This window comes from Mytilus californianus, unplaced genomic scaffold (assembly GCF_021869535.1).
Source record: "Mytilus californianus isolate M0D057914Y unplaced genomic scaffold, xbMytCali1.0.p SCAF_3, whole genome shotgun sequence".
NCBI classification, from domain to species: Eukaryota; Metazoa; Mollusca; class Bivalvia; order Mytilida; family Mytilidae; genus Mytilus; species Mytilus californianus.
In genome coordinates this window covers 79219837-79242418 of record NW_026262679.1, presented here as the reverse complement: position 1 = coordinate 79242418, position 22582 = coordinate 79219837, and the positions used below count along the sequence as shown (strand labels likewise).

General features: G+C 33.1%; 2 long non-coding RNA genes across 5 annotated transcripts; one reads left to right on the top strand and one right to left on the bottom strand.

Annotated features, from left to right (window-relative positions):
• Positions 1-358: 358 nt before the first annotated feature.
• On the bottom strand, positions 359-7266 carry LOC127735148 (uncharacterized). 2 transcript variants are annotated; one of them, XR_007998141.1, is made up of 3 exons: positions 6828-7266; positions 2257-2343; positions 359-1084 (listed from the first exon to the last, which is right to left on the bottom strand). It is a non-coding gene; the product is annotated as an uncharacterized LOC127735148 (long non-coding RNA). The 2 variants fall into 2 exon arrangements; XR_007998140.1 differs by having other exon boundaries at positions 6956-7266.
• A 3442-nt stretch (positions 7267-10708) lies between these two features.
• Positions 10709-18369, top strand: LOC127735149 (uncharacterized). 3 transcript variants are annotated; one of them, XR_007998144.1, is made up of 3 exons: positions 10709-10768; positions 13044-13237; positions 17972-18369. It is a non-coding gene; the product is annotated as an uncharacterized LOC127735149 (long non-coding RNA). The 3 variants fall into 3 exon arrangements; XR_007998142.1 differs by lacking the exon at positions 10709-10768 and adding an exon at positions 12000-12129; XR_007998143.1 differs by lacking the exon at positions 10709-10768 and adding an exon at positions 12000-12279.
• Positions 18370-22582: the final 4213 nt, after the last annotated feature.

Sequence of the window (22582 nt, the reverse complement as noted above, 5' to 3'; positions counted from 1 at the left end):
AGTCCCATGGGATATTTGTTGTCCCATGGGACAAAAAAAATCCCATGGGACTATAATTATCCCATGGGATTTTTAATATCCCATGGGACAAAATAAAATCCTATGGAATTCAAATTATAAATATACAGTAATGTGTATGTTACAATGAATTCTGTTTGGTAGTAAAAAGTTTATAATATATATATGAGTGTATTTTGGTTTTTTTCATTTTGTCACAAACATGTTTTTAATTTGTTTATATGGCAATAAAGATTATTATTATTTTGGAAATATAATAATATTTAAAGTCAAAAAATAAAATCCTTTAACTGAAATAAAATGATGACGTCTTAATAAAAGAAAAAAATATTGATTTGAAATCTTTGTCTTCTTTGTTTTATTATGAAAAATAGAACTGAAAAAAATATTTCATATTCTGACTGAATAAATTGACAAAGCACAGTTAATAGTTTACTCTTTTCATGAGGTAAAGTTTTCTTTGTTATAGTTCCATTGCAATACATGAATATGCAAACGATTTGAATCTTATTCCTTTGTGGTGTTCATAATATTACATTTATATTTGTAAATTTATAAAATAAACACTTTTCCTGTTAATTTTTAGTTTTCTTGTTTCAGCTTGCTATGAACAATTATTCAGTCCACTATATAAGAGTCAAGTAAATAAATTATTTCATCCACTAGAATATTCTTACAATTCTTAGACAAAACATTTTTGCAATCTGTACTTCAAAAATCTTCCTCCGTACATCTTTATTGGATGGAACGATTTAAATGAGTGGACAAAGCAAGTTCATTTGGACAACAAAATACTAATATATTTTTTCATTCCTCCCTTCTTTCAATTGATAATTACGTTGTTGCATTTACATGATTAAGTTCTTGAGCATCTATGATCATGATGATATGACTCCTTTTTGTTTATAGTCATTATGTTGAAATTTCCTCTTTCTTATGTAGGAAAAAAAACACATTCCATTTCAAATTAATAAAAAAGTCACACTATGTAGAAAAATATCCACTTTAAGTTTGCTGTTCAGTATTGACCTGTTGAATGATGATCATGAAAACCAAGATGTCTGACCTACAAATACACAAAACTCAAAATTTATAAATGAAGAGAAATACAGCAATAAAATGGCTATTTTATCATGTTTATGTACATTTTGATAAAAATTTCATTTGAATATTTAAAATTGTAAGAACTCTTATTTCAGTGCTTTGTGTCTATGGTTTTCATATTAGTTGTTTTTTGTGCCTTGTTGCAGTCTTTTGAGTTAAGCCAGTTGCAACAAATGTTTACAGTTTGTTCAAATGTTGTGCTGTTATTAAAACCACTGTCCCAGGTTAGGGGTGGGTTGGGTGCTCACTAAATGTTTATTTTATTAGTTGATATTTGCTTTGAATTAGCTGTCAGTAACTGTGAGTACTAATAGATCTGTATGTTGAGTCTTTTTTGTTAAAGGGAAAGAATAAATTTCCAACCACATCCGGTCTGTGTTTTTGGTAGCTGTTTTTCTGCTTTGTTGCATTCTAATGAGTTAATAAAATTGAGAATGAAAACGGGAATGTATCAAAATAACCTGACCCAAGAGCAGAAAAAAACCCTTTTCAACTGATTTTATAGTTTTTATATTGAACTGACACTTACACCACTGTCCTTAATTAGAGGAGGATTTGGCACCAGCAAACATGTTAAACCATGCCACATTTTGTAAGTGTCTGTCCCAAGTCAGGGGTCTATTATTCAGTGGTTGTCAATTGTTGCTATATATCATATTTGTTTTTTGTTTATTGTTTTGTGCAAAAATCAGGCACTTAGCTTTCACCTTTGTGGTGTTTCCCCCAAGCATGTTTAGCATGGATAGACACCATGCCCTTTTTAAATGACGCCATGCCCTTATTGAATTGTTTTACATTTGTTATTTCATGGCCTTTTATGGATTACTATGCAGTATAGGGTTTGCTCATTGTCGAAGGCTGTACAGTGAAACTAATTTTGTTAAATATAATGTCATTTGATCTCTATTGGAGAAAAGTCTCATTGGCAATTGTACCCCTTCTTATTTTTATATCAACCCTGCCATATTTTGCCTGTCATTATTTACAGGTCATCATTGGCCTCTAATAAGTAATTGCATTGCTTACATCAACTTAATTGAACTCTGGTGGATAGTTTTCTCATTTATCATACCACATCTTATTTTCATAATAATCATTATTCAAGGGCAATAACTTTTATAGAAGTGGACTTACCATTTAGGCTTTGTTGACGTCTGTAAATCTATTTTTGTTGATAATTTCTTTTGTTTATAGTTTCCCTTTATCTTTAATGTTCTTGCCCTACACATAAAAGGGTAAACATTATCATTTAATGACAATAACTACTATTACATAATGAGTAGGCAACTGACAATTTTGGATCATTTGTATCTTGTCTTGCTCATCTTTTTTGCTTGATATTATCAATATTCTATGAAAATGTGGTCACAGTAATATTAAACTTGGCAGACAGACATCTTCTTATTTTTATATGACACCTTGCAGTCATGCCATACACCAACAAGTAGACATATGCTTATAATATCTGATAAAATGAATAAAATGCTCCGCTGGGCGCAGCTTGATATGACCGTAGAGGTCAAATCCTGAATAGTTGCCGCAAGTATGGACACAACATTCAAGCTTGATACAGCACTGAATTTGGATTGTGATTAAATATTTGACACAGCATAGGTTTCTGACACAGAATGAATGTGGTCTAAGAACTTAAAAAATTTTAATTTACCTATTCAAACCATATCATTATTATTTGCTTTTATATATAAATCAGAAATAACCAATTTAAAATGGAAAATTTTAAAGAAAAAAAAAGGAAAAAATGGGGAAAAGATTCCCCCCCCCCCCCCCAATTTTTGAACCTCCTTATGATTCATCACCCCAAACTCAATCCCAGCCTTCCCTTTGTGGTATGGTACCTTGCAGTACAATTTCAGAGAGATCCATACACTTATACACAAGTTATTGTCTGGAAACTAGAAAAATGCTTGTTTTTTTCCCCCCCTTTTTGGCCCCAAATTCCTAAACGTTTAAGGCAATTACCCCCAAACTCAAACCCAGCTTTCCCTTTGTGATATGGAACCTTGTAGTACAATTTCATAAAGATCCATACACTTACACACAAGTTATTGTCCTGAAACTAGAAAAATGCTTGTTTTTTGCCCCTTTTTGGCCCCTTATTCCTGAAATTTTGAGGCAATTACCCCCAAAATCAATCCCAGCCTCCCCTTAGTGGTATAGTACCTTGCAGTACAATTTCAGAGAGATCCATACACTTGAACACAAGTTATTGTCTGGAAACTAGAAAAATGCTTATTTTTGGCCCCTTTTTGTTAAACATTTTGGGCAATTACCCCCAAACTCAATTCCAGCTTTCCCTGTGTGATATGGAACCTTGTAGTACAATTTTGGAAAGATCCATACACTTACACACAAGTTATTGTCATGAAACTAGAAAAATTCTTGTTTTTTGCCCCTTTTTTGGCCCCTCATTCCTAAAATTTTACAGCAATTGCCCCCAAAATCAATCCCAGCCTTCCCTTTGTGGCATCGTACCTTGCAGTACAATTTCAGAGAGATCCTCACACTTGAACACAAGTTATTGTCTGGAAACTAGAAAAATGCTTATTTTTGGCCCCTTTTTGGCCCCTTATTCCTAAACGTTTTGGGCAATTACCCCCAAACTCAATTCCAGCTTTCCCTTTGTGATATGGAACCTTGTAGTACAATTTTAGAAAGATCCATACACTTACACACAAGTTATTGTCATGAAACTAGAAAAATGCTTGTTTTTGCCCCTTTTTTGGCCCCTAGTTCCTAATATTTTGAGGCAATTACCCCCCAAAATCAATCCCAGCATTCCCTGTGTGATATGAAACCTTGTGGTACAATGTCAGAGAGATCCATACACTAACACACAAGTTATGTCTGGAAGTTACAAAAATGCTTATTTTTGGCCCCTTTTTGGCCTCTAATTCCTTAACTGTTGGTACCATAACCCCCAAAATCAATCCTTATGGTAAAATTTCATAGAGATCCATTCACTTAAACTAAAGTTAGAGTGCGAAAACCAATGTGTCTTCGGATGACGACAACGCCAACGTCATACCAATATATGAAAAACCAAGAAAACTTAGCATTGACCAAAGAACCATAAAATGCGATCATGGTTATATGAATATGCCAGACAGACATGCACACCTTACAATCGTTACATCTGCCAAATATAATTTACCTGTTGCTTAAAGCATATAAACTGACAAAACAATGCAAACCTTTCATTGACCAATGAACCATGAAAATGAGGTCAAGGTCATATAAAACATGCCAGACAGACATGTGCATCTCACAATCATTCCATTCACCAAATATAGGGGCCTTATTCATGTTATTGCTTACAGTATCTGAAAAAAACCACAAAAACTAAACATTGTCCAATGTACTATGAAAATAAAGTCAAGGTAAGATGAAACTTCTCAGTCAGACATATGCACCTTACAATCATTCCATACACCAAATATAGTTGACCTATTGCTAATTTGAAAATAAGAAAATAGAAAAACTGACCAAAAAACAAAAAAATAACATTGAGCAATGAACCATAAAAATGAGGTCAAGGTCGAATAAAACATGCCAGACTAACATGTACATCCTTAAAAATTTTCATACACCAAATATACTTGACATGTTGCATACAGTATTAGAAAAACTGGACATTTTTACCTAGGAATAGTGATGTCATGGATTAGGAAAATTAGTCTGGGGACATAAATTACTGACATCGGACTAAATATACTAGTAAATTCTGTATCCATGGACTTTTTATACTAGACACATTATTCTGGCTCTGAACAAACCAGTATTTGCTCTTACTCCTTAATAATACTGCGTGCTTAGGGGAGAAGCAGCAAATACCAACTTTTAAGTCTTTGGTTTTACCTGGTTGGGTTCAAAATAAACAACCTTCTGCACGTGAGGTGAACACGCTACCATGAGACCAGGCAGTATAATATAAGGAGTTTACCCAAGATTTAAAGTTTCCAAGTTTTTTCAAAAACTGGATCAAAATCATCATTGAAAAGCAATAACTTTTTAATAAGATTTAAGTTTCTCTTTAATTATTAGTTTTCGAGATAAAAAGGCAAATTCAAGAAATATGAAGAAAAAAAAAATGGTGAAAATCTGTATTTAAGGCAACAACTCCTATGAGTCAGCTGCCAGTTTTGATGCAAATGGACAGTAGATTTTTTTTTCAACATTCTGAACGTTTCTACCCTTGTCAGATATTGTCTATCTATTTTAGCCTTTTGTAGCTTATTACGCAGTTTGGCTTTTTAGCCCATTGTTGAAATCTGTACGGTGACCTATATAGTTGTTTACTTCTATTTTTTTAGTTTCTGTTGAAGAGCAGTCACATTGGCAATGATACCATATTTGTATATGTTTTTGTCATGTAGGTGTAAGGAGACAACCTTTTGATTATCTGGTGGGATAAAAAGGGGAGACAGATTTTTTATCACCTGGCCTGGTAAGTTTTTCAGGGTTCGTAAGGATAGAAAACCCGGCAAATTGTAACAAACCCCTGTGGTACGACCATATTTTCCCAAAGAATAGTCCAAATAATTATGACGTCTTGCAAGGCTATTTTAACTTTTTTCTGGGCACGTAATAGTCAAAGTTGTGACTGCATGGGTGCGGAAATATGAAGATAGATAGATAGAAAAATTATAAAGGGACGTAACTGAAGAACGGTAAAAGTGACGCTACCCAAATTTGAACTTGATCTGAGTTTTGTCTCATAACATTTCATTAAGGCTAACTTAAGTAGAGAACAGAAACTAAAAATTCAGCAATTTTTCTATTTGTAATCACGCATAACTCTAGAACGGTTGTGTATAAGTTTTATAACATTTGGTTGAGACAAACTAAAGTTAGAGAACGGAAACGAAAAATTCAGCAATTTTTATGTTTATAAAGGGACATTACTCAAGAATGGTAAAAGTGTCGCCACCAAATTTCGTACTTAATCTGTATTATGTAGTAATAAGCATTGTGTATAAGTTTCATAACATTTGGTTGAGGCATTGAAACTAAAGTTAGAAAACGGAAACAAAAAATTTGTACTTGATCTTAGTTTTGTTGTAATGAATATTGGGTATAGGTTTCATAATGTTTGGTTGGGGCAAACTTAAGTTACAGAATGGAAACTAAAAATTTGCAATCTTACAATTTATAAAGGGGCATAACTCAATAATGGTTAAAGTGACACTACCCAAATTCAACTTGATCTGTGTTTTATCAGTGGAAGTCAAAATTAAACATTGCATTGTATAAAGCATTGATTGTAGTTGATTCAACTATAATAATGGACAAAGGAAGATAATTCCAATTTTAAAAATTACTTGATATTAAGAAGAAAATAAAAAATTTGCAATTTTTCCATTTATAAAGGGGCATAACTCTAGAACGGTTAAAGTGACACCACCAAAATTCAAACTTGATCTGTGTTTTGTGGTAATAAGCATTGTGTATAAGTTTTATAACATTTGGTTGAGGCAAACTCAAGTTAGAGAACGGAAAACCAATTTTGAGTACGGACGTATGTACCTACAGACGGACAAGGGTAAAACCAAGGATTTGTATAGCTATACAAATCCTTGGTAAAACTAAAGGCCCCCACCGCTACGGCGGGGGCATAAAAAAAATAAAATAGCCTTGCTAGACGTCATAATTATTTGGACTACCAAAAGATGTAACCTAATTCTTACTTGTTTGGGGAAGAGGGGATTAACCGAACCACTATTCAATCTAAATCAGTGAACTGAATTATTGTCTTCTGCAGTAGTCCGAGTCGACATCTGTAACTAATCATGCAAATTGATAGTCAACAGTATACCTTTTTCAGAATGTCAGTTCACAAAGAATCACTGGTGATAGGGGAGTGTAACCGATAAATTGATCCTGAATCAGATAAGATTTTCCAAGGACGTATAACTAACACAATACGTCGTTGGATTTTCCCAGTAACGGAGAACCCCTTTCTTTGAGTGAATATAAATAGTGACGGGGGTCTCACAAATAAATTTAAATCTGAATTACAGGAACATCGATTAGCAAAGTAAACTTACATATTAATCTCGAAGTTATTTACGGTAAAGACAGACTGTGCTCCTGAATTAAAGTATTATACATTTGTGTATTTTACTCGGGGGGGGGGGGGGGGGGGGGGGGGGCACTTCCTATATACAAGGTGATAGGACGTGCCGCTGGAATATGTCACTTTTTCCAGCTTGAAAATATGGAAATAGGTGGGGAAAACTATCAGAAATATATGATAAGGCCGATAAAGTTCCAATTACTTGTATATGAAAAGCCCTGTCATTTTTTCACAGCCGAAAGTCTCGCCGTAAGTAAACATTACATACAGGATCTTAGCCTTAAATATTCCACTTTTCCAACACACCCCACGAAAACCAACCAATATGGGAAAAGGTTACAATTTTACCCACGCAATATATGAAAAGGTATACATTTTTAAGATCTAAATTATATGAATAGGGTGGGGTAACAGAACCCCAGCGACATCCCCTACCTAGCACCTATTGAAGTGCCTTTCCCCCACCGGAGGTATTTTACTGCTACAAGATATTTGATTTGCTAATGATGAGCAGAGAACCATACTTTCAAGCCAGGGGCAGTCTATACTAACAGTTAGTATAGAAAGTCCCTGTAAAAAGGCAGGCAAATCCTAACAGTACTGTAACTTAATGATACATGTATATCAAGTTACAGCACCTCACCTCACCCAGCACAGTTAGCACACTGGTGTGTGTCAGTCTTATAATATAAAACTGCGTAGGTTCATATCGTTTGATTCAACGTTTTTTCGGATATTTTTTAGGACCGTTGTCAACTTGACATTGTCAAATCCGACCTGCCACTTTGCAACCTGACCTGCAAAAACATAATTCGACTAAAAACAATGCCAGTCAAAATTGCTTTTTGAGACTGGGCGACTGAAAAAGTTTTAAAATGTGACCTTGTGACCCTACTTGGAATTCTTCATTCATCGGCGTGTGTCGGTTTGGCTAAAAGGGGGGCATTGGTTTTTTTTCTTGGGACAAAAAATTGTTTCTATCTTTATTAAAAAAAAATTAAGACCAATCATAAACTTTTTTTTCAAAACTCAGTGTCGTATTTTATTGTTTTCCCAACAATTTTTAATAAAAGCTTAAAATGTTTGTTTCACTTCCCTCCTGATTTTTTTTCTCAAGAAATAATAGAATCAGTAAATGGATATATACATATATATATGTCTGTGGTCACAGTCATGCAGTTAGATAAGAAATTCCAGCATGCATCATCAAATAATTCATGTGTATTTGTGACATCAACATAACTGAAACATTATATTATTTCCCAGTAATTATGTAAATCATTTTGATTTACAATTATATATGTCTGGGACTTATGCATGTATATATCTCACAGGCACTTGTCTCAGAAAAAAAAAATCCTATATACTTTAATAAAAGTATATAGGAAAAAATTCTGAGACAAGTGCCTGTGATATATCTGTCAGTCCCAGAATAATAAATATAATATTGTATCTTAATCTTTGGAAAAATCCGATTATTAAATTGTTAAATTCTTTTACGTCATAATTATATCAAAGTATACTTTTTAAAGTTTTAAATTTTAAAGTTAAAATGAATATTCCGTTTTGATCTGAGGAAAAACTTTTTTAACTGTAATGACATGGTCAGTCAACGTTGCATGGCTGATTACAGGTAATTAAATGCAGTAATTTTCCATTACGACAGTGCGTGTACCCTGGGGTGTGTATAATGTATTAGAAATATCATAGTTTTCTAGAGAACATCCTGTCTATGTGTAATACAGAATAATGACATTACACAAATTTTTTTTCGTTAAATGTAGTTAAGTATCTGTGTCCATTCCCTATTACAACACTACAAATCTTTCGAAGAAAAAAATGTTTAAATTTAAAAAAAAAATCATTTATATAAAATAAAGAAGAAAAAAGTAGCAAATAAACTTAGTATAGAAAGTCCTTGCTTAATATAACATTAAAAGTATATAGGAAATTTTTTTTCTGAGACAAGTGCCTGTGACTAGGAACTAAGATAACTAGAACTAAGTTCATTGGAAAGTCTTTTTGTCTGATACATGTATACCTATAGATAATGTACATAATTAAGAACAGCTTCAAATATATGCCTATAAATTAACGGTACGTCTAAAAACCGCTCAGGACATAAAAAGTCACTCAGGACATGTATATATGTTTTAGTGAGCGTTGAGGGTATACATTCGAAAAAAAAACGTTTCCTTGGAAAAATTATAAAAATACATGAAATATTGTTTTTACAAAAAAAGTTAAATAAAATTTTCGTTTTGTATGTAATAATTGAAGCCATTTAGAAATATAAGAAATCTTCACATAGTCGGGAAATTTTCAATTCAAGTTATTTCATTTGAAAACGTTAACAAATATAGATCTTATTCGATGTAAAATGTGGCGTCCTTGGAGATCAAAACACCGTTAAATAGGGTTTGTCTACTTTCGTCTATTGCCGAACATTCTATAATCAAGGATTTTTACAAATCCTTGCTATAATATTATGAATCGCGTCGCCAATATCACCACAATTACATAAAGTACAAATACAATCTTCTCCTAAATATCTGGCATCTAACAATTACAATAGGAAATTTTGAGTCGAAACTGAAGTACCAAATCTACAAAGAGAATCACTATTTTTTGTAGTAGTAGGCGTTGAAAACTAAACTGTTTATAATCTTTTTTTTCTCCTAAATTAATTGAAACTCCTGAAATAATTTAACATTATCTATAGACAGCTTACATATGCAAATCTTTTTAGAAGTATGTGAGTGTTTAGTAATAATTTGTTCATTAACCCCCCTTTTTCCTTCTATAAAATTACATTGTAATCGATTTTATTTCCAAATTTGTGTTTGCTAGGATTGACACTTAGAACGTACAACAAAAAGTAACAAGTAAAAAGTCACGATTCAGTCTGGGATACTTTTTTCTTTGAATAAACTTAACTTTAAAAACGTTTCAGTATTTTTCTGAAACATTTTTAAAAGGAAACGGTAAACAAAATTTATTTTTGAATACTAATATGAACAATGATTGTTAAGAAAACAATCTGCCAAAGTGGTTTGGTAATTAACTGAAGTCATGCTGTCAAAAATGTCTCCTTTTTATAAGTTATTGATAAAAATAACTATTTGAAGGCGAATTAATCATTTCCTCAACTAAATACATTTATCTATAAATAAAGTCAATTCGTCAAGAACTTTCTCTCATATATTTAAACAATTGTAAAATAATTAATTTAAACCTTTGTCCTGCGACTTTCTGTCCGTTTACCAATACTTATTCCTTGTTAAGTTATTTCATATCCATTTACGAATACTTATTACGTGATAATTAATTTTTCCGGATACATTTTATCCTATTTTCATATCAAACAACTACAAATTTAGGAATTTAGTACTTAAAATTTTCAACAACAAAATTTTACACTTTCATTTACCTGGATTTTTTTCTACGCTTCGAAGCCGCCACCCTGTATCAAACTTATCCAACACCTCGTATGGCGTATTCACGATGTGGAGGGATTGACAATATACAATCAAAGTTAGCAATATACAGCAAGTAAGTAATTGGGTGTTGAATGCCAGTAGATCTGAATTTGAAAATTTTTAAATTGAATTTAACCTGTTTAGAACGTGTATTGTTCAATTGTTCAATAAAATTACACACATAATCTGGGCTGATATGCATAAAACCACTTTAAGTTCAAGGTATCAATAAAACTGGGTCTGCATGAAAAAATGACTTATCACATAATACCAGAACCTATGTTTAGCCTACTGTTACACGATAAGAAAATATAGCTGTAGGCCTAGTTGAAAATCTTTACAAATTATTTATTCTTTTAATTTCTGTTTGACTGTCTGGGTGCTTCTTATGTGTTTTAAATGCTATAGTCAAGTTTTATAGACTGTTGTACGTCATTTGGTCGTTTTTAAGTTTTTGCCATGGCGTTTGTCAGTTTGTCTTCGACTTATAAGTTTTATCAAGGATTTGTATAGTGAGATTGGTTTTATATAATCTGCATCTCTTGTGCTGTATTTTAAAATGTATTACAATTGCTGCATCTTTATACATTCATCAATACACCCAAAAATTTGAATAAAGCTTTCGTATATATATAAATAAGGAGATGTGGTACGATTGGTAATGAAACAACTATCCGCCAGTTCAATTCAAAAACCTGATATTAGCAAATGTGACTTACTTACTTACTTAGGTCAGAGAGATCTTGAATCTGAATTCAAGGATACGAAGTGGGAAGGGTTTAGAGGTGGATTAAGGTGAGGGCATGGGGGGCCGCCCCTTTTTTGGAAAAAAATTGGTTGATTATTTAGAGAATTACTGAAGCGGGCCCCCTCTTTATGCATGACAGTTAGTGCCTCCTTATGACATTTTTTGGTACCGCAACTGGTGAGGACTTCATAAAAAAATATTTAGTAAGTTTTTTTTTGTTGTGATAAATAATGTATTTAGACAGAAATAGGATAAAATAAACTACCGAAAGCTTAAGTCCACATAACAGGGTATGGAACGGGGTTTACAGAATAGAGAATAACGGGCAAACAATAAAGATTAAAGAATAATGAAATGCTAAAATATGAGGAAAGAGAGTAATGAGCAAAAAGTGTAAGTTTGTAGAAAGTTTGTAGAAATATATTAATGTTCTCGAGGGATGACCCTATTACAGAGACATATATACACATATGTGTAAATATGTCTCTGCCCTATTACGTGTCAGTTACCTCCTCGACACGGTTCATTTTTACGGCGGCTCAGTTATGTGTTAAGAATAAACATAATTGATAAGTTTCTTTCCCCTGCATTTCTCGATCGCACTTGTAAATAGCACATTGGTCTCAAGACATTGGTTACAACACTTGCCGTCAGTACTCAAAATTGGAAAAATATTAAATAAGAAGGTATAGAAAATTAAATTAATGCACACACACTATTATCAACCACAGACATGATGTTTTTCTCAATTTGCCTAAATCGTTATTCCGCAATACAACGAGGGTGAAAACCCACCACTTTGAACACAGTCACAGGCACCGGCATGCTGTGAACTTGTAAGTTTCCAAAATGAGTAACTATCCATTACTTTTCTAGTGTAAAGTTCATAGGCTGATCCGGGTGGGGGGGGGGGGGGGGGGGAGGTTTGGGGGGGCTTTCTTGGGAAAAATTTGGTTGATTATATAGGGATCACTGAAGCATGACTGGAGCCGGCCCTCTTCAATATTTTGTGTAAGTTTTTTTGTGAAACTGACTGCTGAATTGTTTTTCCATGCTTATGGTACATCTAAGTCGTATGCTTTTTTTAAAACCACCTCCAGGGTATAATGTCTGCTCGCCCATAGAATCTGTTTGTAGATATAGGAAGATGTGGTATGAGTGCCAATGAGACAACTCTCCATCCAAGTCACACAATTTATAAAAGTAAACCATTATAGGTCAAGGTATGGTCTTCAACACAGAGCCTAGTTTTTATCAAAAATGAAATATATTGATATTAATAGTATACAGGTTACATAATTTATTCATACATTTTTAATTGACTGACTAGAATTATCATGATTATTGAGGAATTTAAACCATTCTTATTTTTCAAAAGGGACAAAAATAAAATTTATATATAACATGTATAATAATAGGGTGATACAAATGAGAAAAACTCAAGAAATTGTTTTCAATTAAGATAAATACATGGTTTTCAGTTGTTTTTTAAAGCAGAGGCAGATTTAGTTTCAAGTTGGAAAAAATTGTTTGTACCAACAAAAATAAATACACAAAGTAAATCCAGAATTATGTGTTTATCATTTTTTTTTATGTTTAGGTTGCCAGCAAGATGAAAAGAACAATGCAGTTCAAAAGTCAAAATGTGGATAAGCTGCGGTACAAGGTCCTACTTTTGCAGATTTTCATATTTTGCATGAATGAATTTGAAGTTTATATCATGGAGGGCAGAGAAAGAAAAGAAACATTTCAGTTTTCCTGCTTCTGAAGGATAAATGTAAAACATCTTGTTCGGTAAGTTTTATGCTCTGTTATGATAGTGTTTGTGCATCCATCTGTCTTTCTCTAAATTGTATTCACTTAAAGTTTTTGGTTACAGTTCACCAAGATCTTCAGTTAGTAACTTGTGGTTTTACATGTATATACTCAAAATTTAGTACTTTAAAATGTTCATGTATTTTTGTCGAGCCTGCAACTTTTGTCGCAGAAAGCTCGACATAGGGATAGTGATCCGGTGGCGGCTACGGCGGTGGCGTTAGCACGGGGGGGGGGGGGGGGGGGGGGGGGGGTCTCATCCTATATTAAGGTATATACATATGTGCCGCTGGAATGGGTCCCTTTTTTGATGCATCAAATATATCAATGGGGTGCAATTTTACCGAGGAAATATATCAATGGGTCATAATTTTTCAGTTTGTTGTGCAACGATCTTCACTTAATGGGTTATGATTTCGCTGTGAAATATATGTATAGGTAGGGATTTCACAATTATTCAATATATGAATGGGGGGTGTTTTTTTAAATTCCAGCTGCACAACTGTACCCAAAATCCCATGTTGAGACCCCCCCCTGGGCGTTAGCTAACTTCCTAAAAGCTTTATATTTTAGAAGGTGGAAGACCTGGATGCTTCATACTTTGTATATAGATGCCTCATGATACGAATTCTGTCTGAAACATGTCCATTGTCCTTGACCTCATTTTCATGGTTCAGTGACTACTTGAAAAAAAAGTTCAGATTTTTTGCAATGTTAATTTCTCTCATATTATGAGTTTACACACAATAGGATAACTATATTTGGTATGTGCGTACCTTGCAAGGTCCTCATGCTCGTCAGAGAGTTTTCACTTGACCTAGACCTCATTTCATGGATCAGTGAACAAGAACTTAGTCTTAGATGCATGATTTTTTTTATTAGTTGTTAGTGGCTTTGTACAAGCTGTCAGTAACTGCGAGTACTCTCAGATCTGTACTTAGTGTCTTTTTGTTGTTTGGATGTACAAGTACCTGGCCACGTCCACTTGTATTTGTAGTATTTGTATTTTTATCCATCTGATGAGTTAAGCCTCTTTCAACTGATTTTTATACGACCGCGGTCGTATATTGGTATGACGTTGGCGTCATCGTCGTCGTTGTCCGAAGACACATTGGTTTTTGCACTCTAACTTTAGTTTAAGTGAATGGATCTCTATGAAATTTTACCTTAAGGTTCAATACCACAAAAGAAAGGTTGGGATTGATTTTGGGGGTTATGGTACCAACAGTTAAGGAATTAGGGGCCAAAAAGGGGCCAAAAATAAGCATTTTTGTAACTTCCAGACATAACTTGTGTGTTAGTGTATGGATCTCTCTGACATTGTACCACAAGGTTCCATATCACAAAGGGAATGCTGGGATTGATTTTGGGGGGTAATTGCCTCAAAATTTTAGGAATTTGGGGCCAAAAAAGGGAAAAAAACAAGAATTTTTCTAGTTTCATGACAATAACTTGTGTGTAAGTGTATGGATCTTTCTGAAATTGTACTACAAGGTTCCATATCACAAAGAGAAAGCTGGAATTGAGTTTGGGGGTAATTGCCCAAAACGTTTAGGAAAAAGGGGCCAAAAATAAGCATTTTTCTAGTTTCCAGACAATAACTTGTGTTCAAGTGTATGGATCTCTCTGAAATTGTACTGCAAAGTACCATACCACTAAGGGAAGGCTGGGATTGAGTTTGGGGGGTAATTGCCTCAAAATTTTAGGAATTAGGGGCCAAAAAGGGGCAAAAAACAAGCATTTTTCTAGTTTCAGGACAATAACTTGTGTGTAAGTGTATGGATCTTTATGAAATTATACTACAAGGTTCCATATCACAAAGGGAAAGCTGGGTTTGAGTTTGGGGGTAATTGCCCTAAACGTTTAGGAATTTGGGGCCAAAAAGGGACCAAAAAACAAGCATTTTTCTAGTTTCCAGACAATTACTTGTGTTCAAGTGTATGAATCTCTCTGAAATTGTACTGCAAGGTACCATACCACAAAGGGAAGGCTGTTATTGAGTTTTGGGGTGATGAATCATAAGAGGGTTCAAAAAATGCGGTGGGGGGGGGGGGGATTTTTTTTTCCTTTTTTTTTCTTTAAAATTTTTCATTTTAAATTGGTTATTTCTGATTTATATATAAAAGCAAATAATAATGATATGGTTTGAATAGGTAAATTAAATTTTTTTAAGTTCTTAGACCACATTCATTCTGTGTCAGAAACCTATGCTGTGTCAAATATTTAATCACAATCCAAATTCAGAGCTGTATCAAGCTTGAATGTTGTGTCCCCAACTGTTCAGGGTTCCACCTCTGCGGTCGTATCAAGCTGCACCCCAGCGGAGCATTTTATTATTGTTCGTTCTTATGTTGTACTGTTACACCACTGTCCCAGGTTAGGGGGACGGTTTGGATCCCGCTAACATGTTTAACCCCACCACATTCTGTATGTATGTGCCTGTCCCAAGTCAGGAGCCTGTAATTCAGTGGTTGTCGTTTGTTTATGTGTTACATATTTGTTTTTCGTTCATTTTTTGGACATGAATTAGGCCGTTAGTTTTTTGTTTGAATTGTTTTACATTGTCATTTTGGGGCCTTTTATAGCTGACTGTGCGGTATGGGCTTTGCTCATTGTTGAAGGCCGTACGGTAACCTATAGTTGTTAATTTCTGTGTCATTTGGTCTCTTGTGGAGAGTTGTTGTCTCATTGGCAATCATACCACATCTTCTTTTTTTATATTTAAGGTTAAGTTTTGGTAGTCAAGTCCATATCTCAGATACTATAAGCAATAGGTCTAGTATATTCGGTGTATGGAAGGACTGTAAGGTGTACATGACCAACTGGCAGGTGTCATCTGACCTTGACCTCGTTTTCATGGTTCAGTAGTCAAAGTTAAATTTTTGAGTTTTGGTCTTTTTTTCTTATACTGTATGCAATAGGTCTACTATATTTGGTGTATGGAATGATTGTAAGGTGAACATGTCTAGCTGGCAGGTGTCATCTGACCATGACCTCATTTTCATGGTTCAGTAGTCAAAGTTAAATTTTTGAAATTTGGTCTTTTTTCCTAATACTTAATGCAATAGGTCAACTATATTTGGTGTATGGAAACATTTTATGATGTACATGGCAGTCCCGCAGGTTTAATTTGACCTTGACCTTATTTTCACGGTTCATTGCTCAGTGTTAAGTTTTTGTGTTTTGGTCTGTTTTTCTTAATCTATAAGCAATAGGTCAACTATATGTGTTGTATGGAAGGATTGTAAGCTGTACATGTCTGCCTGGCATGGTTCATCTGATCTTCACCTCATTTCCATGGTTCATTGGTCAGTGTTTAGTTTTCTTGGTTAAGTCTGCTTCTTAGAAACTATAAGCAATACCGGTAGGTCAACTGTATTTAGTAATTTGAATGATTGTAAGGTGTACATATATTTCTTGTCAGGTTTATATGACCTTGAATTCATTTTCTTGGATCATGTTGAGTTTATGTGATAGTTGTAGTAATTAAAGCTTTATATTTAGGACTATCAACATGATATCAATGATTAGTAAAGAAGGCGCAACATTTCAGCGTGTGCACTCTTGTGTTTACATTAAACACCACATTTACTGTTTTTACCCTGATTTTATGGATCACTGAACATAGAAATGTCATAATGTGAAATTATAGTAAATTCTTAGGTTAAAGTTTTAGGTTAAGGTACATAGCTTACCATGAAGTTGAATTTCATACATATGTTCATTATGTGGTGAATTTTTAAATTCAGTGCCAAACTAAGATTTTGAGCCTGATAACATGATTGACTAGACATTGACACATGCTAGTGTTTGCCAGGCATTGTGTCCTGTACTAGGAATTTGTCCTGTACTAAGAACTTTAATAGTACTCGCTGAGTATGGAGTGTTTGTGAAAGTTTAATATTAGTGAGATTTTTGCATGACATCCTGTCAACTGCTTGTTGATCATATTTATACATGTCTTAAAATTAATATCTAACACATTGGTGTTTTGTGATATCTGACACATTGGTGTTTTGTGAACTTGGAAATAAGTTATTTGATAGAATAATAATGTTTTGAGATTATCAAAATAAAAAATATCCCATTTTTACTACATTGTGTATTAATGATTCAGTATATAAAAAAGAAGATTTAGGATATATGTATAACCATATATAAAAATGAGACAGCAACCGAACAACACAAAAATAAGAAAAAAAAAACCAATATAATTTTTTTGCATCAATGTTATAATTTCCAACATGTCCAAAGAGTTCAATGTATTTTCCAATTGAAATAAAACACAAGTGGAACTCTTTCAGAACTTCAGAAGCTTAAAGAAGTGCTGTTTCTATTGTTGGCTTTCTGTATAATATATTGCAAATTCTTGTGAAAAATGGAATTTTATTGTACCGGTAATTGCCTAAAGTTTTAACATTGATCTATATATATATAACTGGGGAAAATACCCAAATGTTATAAAGAAGAATACATAAATTGATTGTTATATAATATTAGAATAGGAAGATGTGGTATATTGCTAATTTGACAACTCTCCATCAGAGACCAAAGGATGTAGGAGGTTAGCAACTGATGACACTGGACAACCTTCAACAATCAGTAAAATCCATACCGCATAGCTATTTTTATTGAAAATCATATGTTCTTGCTACATGTATGCAAACATTTTTTTATTATCCATAACTTCGGATTTTATTGGTTCTTTTTCAGAAGGATTGAAATTCATCACTGAGAATAAAAGGAGAAAACACAGAAACAAGACCAAAATAAATTCAAAGACTAAAGTCAGATCAGTTATTATTTTCATCACTCAGCCAATGAATTGAAGTTCTATTAACTATCTAAAGATATTAAAACCACAATAATGACAATGTTCTGTGCTGAATGGCAAAAAAGTGGACTATACATTACGATCACACAATGCTGGATGATAAGAAACTATTAATTTTTTGGGTGGAGGGATATCCTGAAAAAAAAAATAGATTTATGTAAAAAGCTACTAGTATGTTAAGCCTATTAATAGAGTTTTCATTGATTTCAAATGGGAAAAAATTGTGTTTCAAAAAAGTATTCTAGAATTCATAAATAAACATATATTGATACTTACATTATCTGCTTTGTTGTTTAAAAGTTTAGTTTTGAACAGTTATAGAACAATATAATTGCATTAACATTTCCAAGGGAAAAAAAGATATTCAACTAAAAAGATTCATCTTAAAACAATTTACTACCAAACAGAATTCATTGTAACATACACATTTATCTACTGTATATTTATAATTTGAATCATAGGTTTTTATTTTGTCCCATGGGATATTAAAAATCCCATGGGATAATTATAGTCCCATGGGATTTTTTTTGTCCCATGGGACAACAAATATCCCATGGGACTACAATTATCCCATGGGACCCAAAAAAATCCTATGGGATTTAACCAAAATCCCATGGGATGATGGTCAATCCCATGGGATTTGCCTTATCCCATGGGATATTGAAAATCCCATGTTTTTCTAAATCAAATTACAAAATAGATATAATAATAACAGTAGAAAAGCAATGAATTTATTGAATCCCATGTAATTCCGCACATTTTGGTTATATACACGACACTGTAGCTCTAAGGAGAGGCGGCGGCGGATTTGCAAATGAGTGTTTTGCAAATTAAAAGTGTCCAGTGTTATAGTATTTATCTGATTCTTTCACCAAATTGAGCGTATTTTCTTAATATCTCGATTTCAGCTTCTGCCAGCCTCTAATCTCTAATATTATTTAACTGATCATCTGTTTGGAATTATTATTTTGATTTCAAAGGTGAAGAAAAGAAGGTCAATTGTGTACTGATATTTTGCGTCATATCTAATTGATACAAGTTAACGTCACTTAGGAATTTCACCATTAGAAGACATGTAAAATGACCAACTAACATTGAAATTATGCCCAATTATATGGAAGGCCTTCTTTAGTTCTATAAATGTGTATGTATCAAGAATTAATGTCACTTGAAGTAGTAAGTAGTGATCACTTCTGTGTCGACATGAATTAATTATCACTGATATGGTCTATCTTTTTAATTTCTAATAACATATTTTTTTAATACATTTTGCTTAAATTAGAAGTTACAAGATTTCCAAATTTACGAATAGAATGACAATTTCATTGCTTCTTTTGACACGTATTATTTTTATCTTCGGATTAAGGTCCACGAACAGTAAATGGGCTATGTCACAGATTGTGGTAAAATTTAGCATACAACATTGTCTCGTTGAAATATAAATTAAAATCGAAAAAGTAATGCATTATCTATTTTATATTTTGAAATATAACAGATGGAATTCTTTCAAAATTGGTGAACATTAGTGTAGAAAGGACACAAAATCGGCGAACAACGTTACTTAATTTGTTTTAAAATCATCAAATCTCCAATTTTATATCCATAGATATTTCTTGAAAGATTATATGTTGATGATAGATAAATTTCCGTTTTCATGATACTTATCGGTTCCAAACTGCACAAGCACCTATTATTGTTGACTTGTAGAGATGTCTATGACGTTTAAAAATATTATAAGAAAAAGAAAAAAGATAAAGAAAGCCAGAACCTTGAATATATGACATAAGGTAGCAATACACAGTTAGGAGTGTGGTTTTGCATTTTCGCCTTGATAGATTTTTTAAAGATGGAAGATATTGTGCAATAAAATTCATTTTAGACAGCTGGAGACTAATTAGGCCTTCAAAGTAGGTTTATATGAACATCAGCATATTTTTAAAAATAAGTCATGGGTTATTTTCTGTTTGACAATGAGTCCGTATTTTCATATCCAGACTAGACATAGGTCCGGAAATTATTGTAATGTTTACAAACACTTTTTTTCAATCGAATTTTTTTGCCGCAATTTTACAAAAAAAATCGGACGAAAGTACATGTAAACAATTTCAGAAAAGGTATCACTCCAAGGGATTGAAATTCTACTTTTTGCAAAATTTTGGGGAAATATGTGACATCTTCACACCCCTTTTTGCAATATTTTATAGCAAATAAATGCAGGTTGTTGCCATGGATACACCAAAATAAAATGATACTTAACCATTTTAATTACTTAAAACCAAATCTATGGAAATGCAGATTACATACATATGCACATATATATGACACAAATAGTAAGCTTAGTTTGTGAAAAAGCAAGGAAAATAGGATGGGAAAATTAATGAGGGAAAATTCCATAACTATATATTGTTACCAAAGACACCTACTGATAGGATTACTGACCTGAAACAGGCACATACATATGTTGCAGGATTAAAGTATATTTAACAAAAAGATTTCAACAAGAAGGTCACATTTCTTTACGCGTTTCATAAAATGATACTTGACGTAGAACAAAGGCTTCGTTTCTCTTATGATTGTTGACATGACAAAATACAATAAAATGTCAAAAAAGTGTTATTGTCCTTATATTTTCAATGCTATAAAATATATATGAACAGAGCCTTCAGCTGCGCCGGGTAATATCCATGGATCTAAAAAAGGATTGGCAACATTAATAATTAGCTGGGATGCATTGAACATATTTACAAAGAATGGAGACGTTAAAGGATACAAGTAAGATTTTGATTATCTTTTCTACACACAACATTACTCAACAAATATAATTTTCGATACTGGTACCTTTAAAGGAGGGAGCAGAAAAGAGAAAAATTCTTATAACAACGTTTTCCCTAAAATAATGCTGAAGCATTTTGTTTATACTGCAGCTAATACAAAAAAATAGTTTAGATTAATGTTAATTTGATATCGTGTTAATAAAATGCAATAAAACGTATTTAGCCTTCAAAGATTTGATTGATTGATTATTGTTTGCTTTACGTCCAGTGGCAAATATTGCATGCATGATCAGGACAAAAACAAATTAACAATGAACAAATGGCAGGTCCTGCAAAAGGGGGTCGACCGGGATAATGGGCGGGACATTTGGAATACAACTGGAAAATGAGGGTCTATGGGATAAGAACAAATATTTTGCCTTGCAACAGGCCACTTACGGTCCTCTCAAAGAGTTGTTGCCAGGCACTCTTTCTACACGAGGCATGCATCGAATTTAACGTCCTCATTCTGCCCGACATGGATAGGAGTTAATACATCCCGCACAACCAAACGGACCCCTTATTTTGCCAAGGGTTTTACTTCAGGTCGTAAGAAGACTAAAGATGACAATTTTTCTATACCCCAGTCACCCGTGGGGTCTTAAAGAGTTCACAATTTAGGAATAATTATCAGTCAGCGTTAAGACATTCACCGCTTGTAGGTTCCTCAATATTGCTCGTGCCGGTTGTAAGAATCATACAATCAGTGATCATAAAACAACTGACGGAAATTGAAATGAATTTACTGTCGAAATTCGCCGGCTTAGATAAAACAAAAAAGCTGGCAGGAGATAGATAAGGGAGAATCAAGACTCACAAAAGCATGGCAAAAAAAAAAAAAAAAATACCCGAACAATGAAGAAAAGATGTAATAGTCTACAAATGATAATCAATAAAATCAAACCCTAATCATGGTATGCTTTGTTTAACTACAATCTAATTATTAAAGTCATTATTATTATTCTGCATTCTTTCGCGCCATGAATGACAACTAAATTATGTGGTGTTGTCGCCTTAACAAAGCCTTGCTCTGTAGAGCCAGTAAAATATCAAGTTTCTTAAATTTACTCCAAGAAGAGCCTAGATTTCTTGATATGTTTTTATTTGTCTCTCCAAATACGAGATTTACCTGTGAAAAAACTAACGGTTCCTGACAAAAATAATTTTTCACAAAAGGGATCTTTTTATCGCAATAAATAAATTTAAAATTTAGATAAATTAACCTGTTTTGTTTTGTCATCACCGGGCTTCCGTTGTCCACCAAAAACACTATGAACGTATTGACCAGAACGACTGACGCATAAGTAGTTATATCTCATAGGATTATTTTACGATGTATAAACTTTGAATGGATAAATAATATGGCAACAACAATAAAAGAATGCCTTTCTTAATTAGCTACAACTTCATATATCTTCTTTTCTTCGCAAAGCTCATTTGGTTATGAACACCAAAAAAAAAACCTTATACAACTGATCATGGGAACAAATATCAACAAGAACAGTCAACATGTTATCAATGTTTTTTTAAATGCGATGAACTTTTTTGGCTTTCCGCAGACCAGAATAGTCGACGTTTGTGGATTTAATTTCACATTAAAGCAATCTTAAAATATATAGCAAAGTTCTAATGAAGAACTAGAAATCTAATTTAAATAAAATATTACAAAAAGTTATA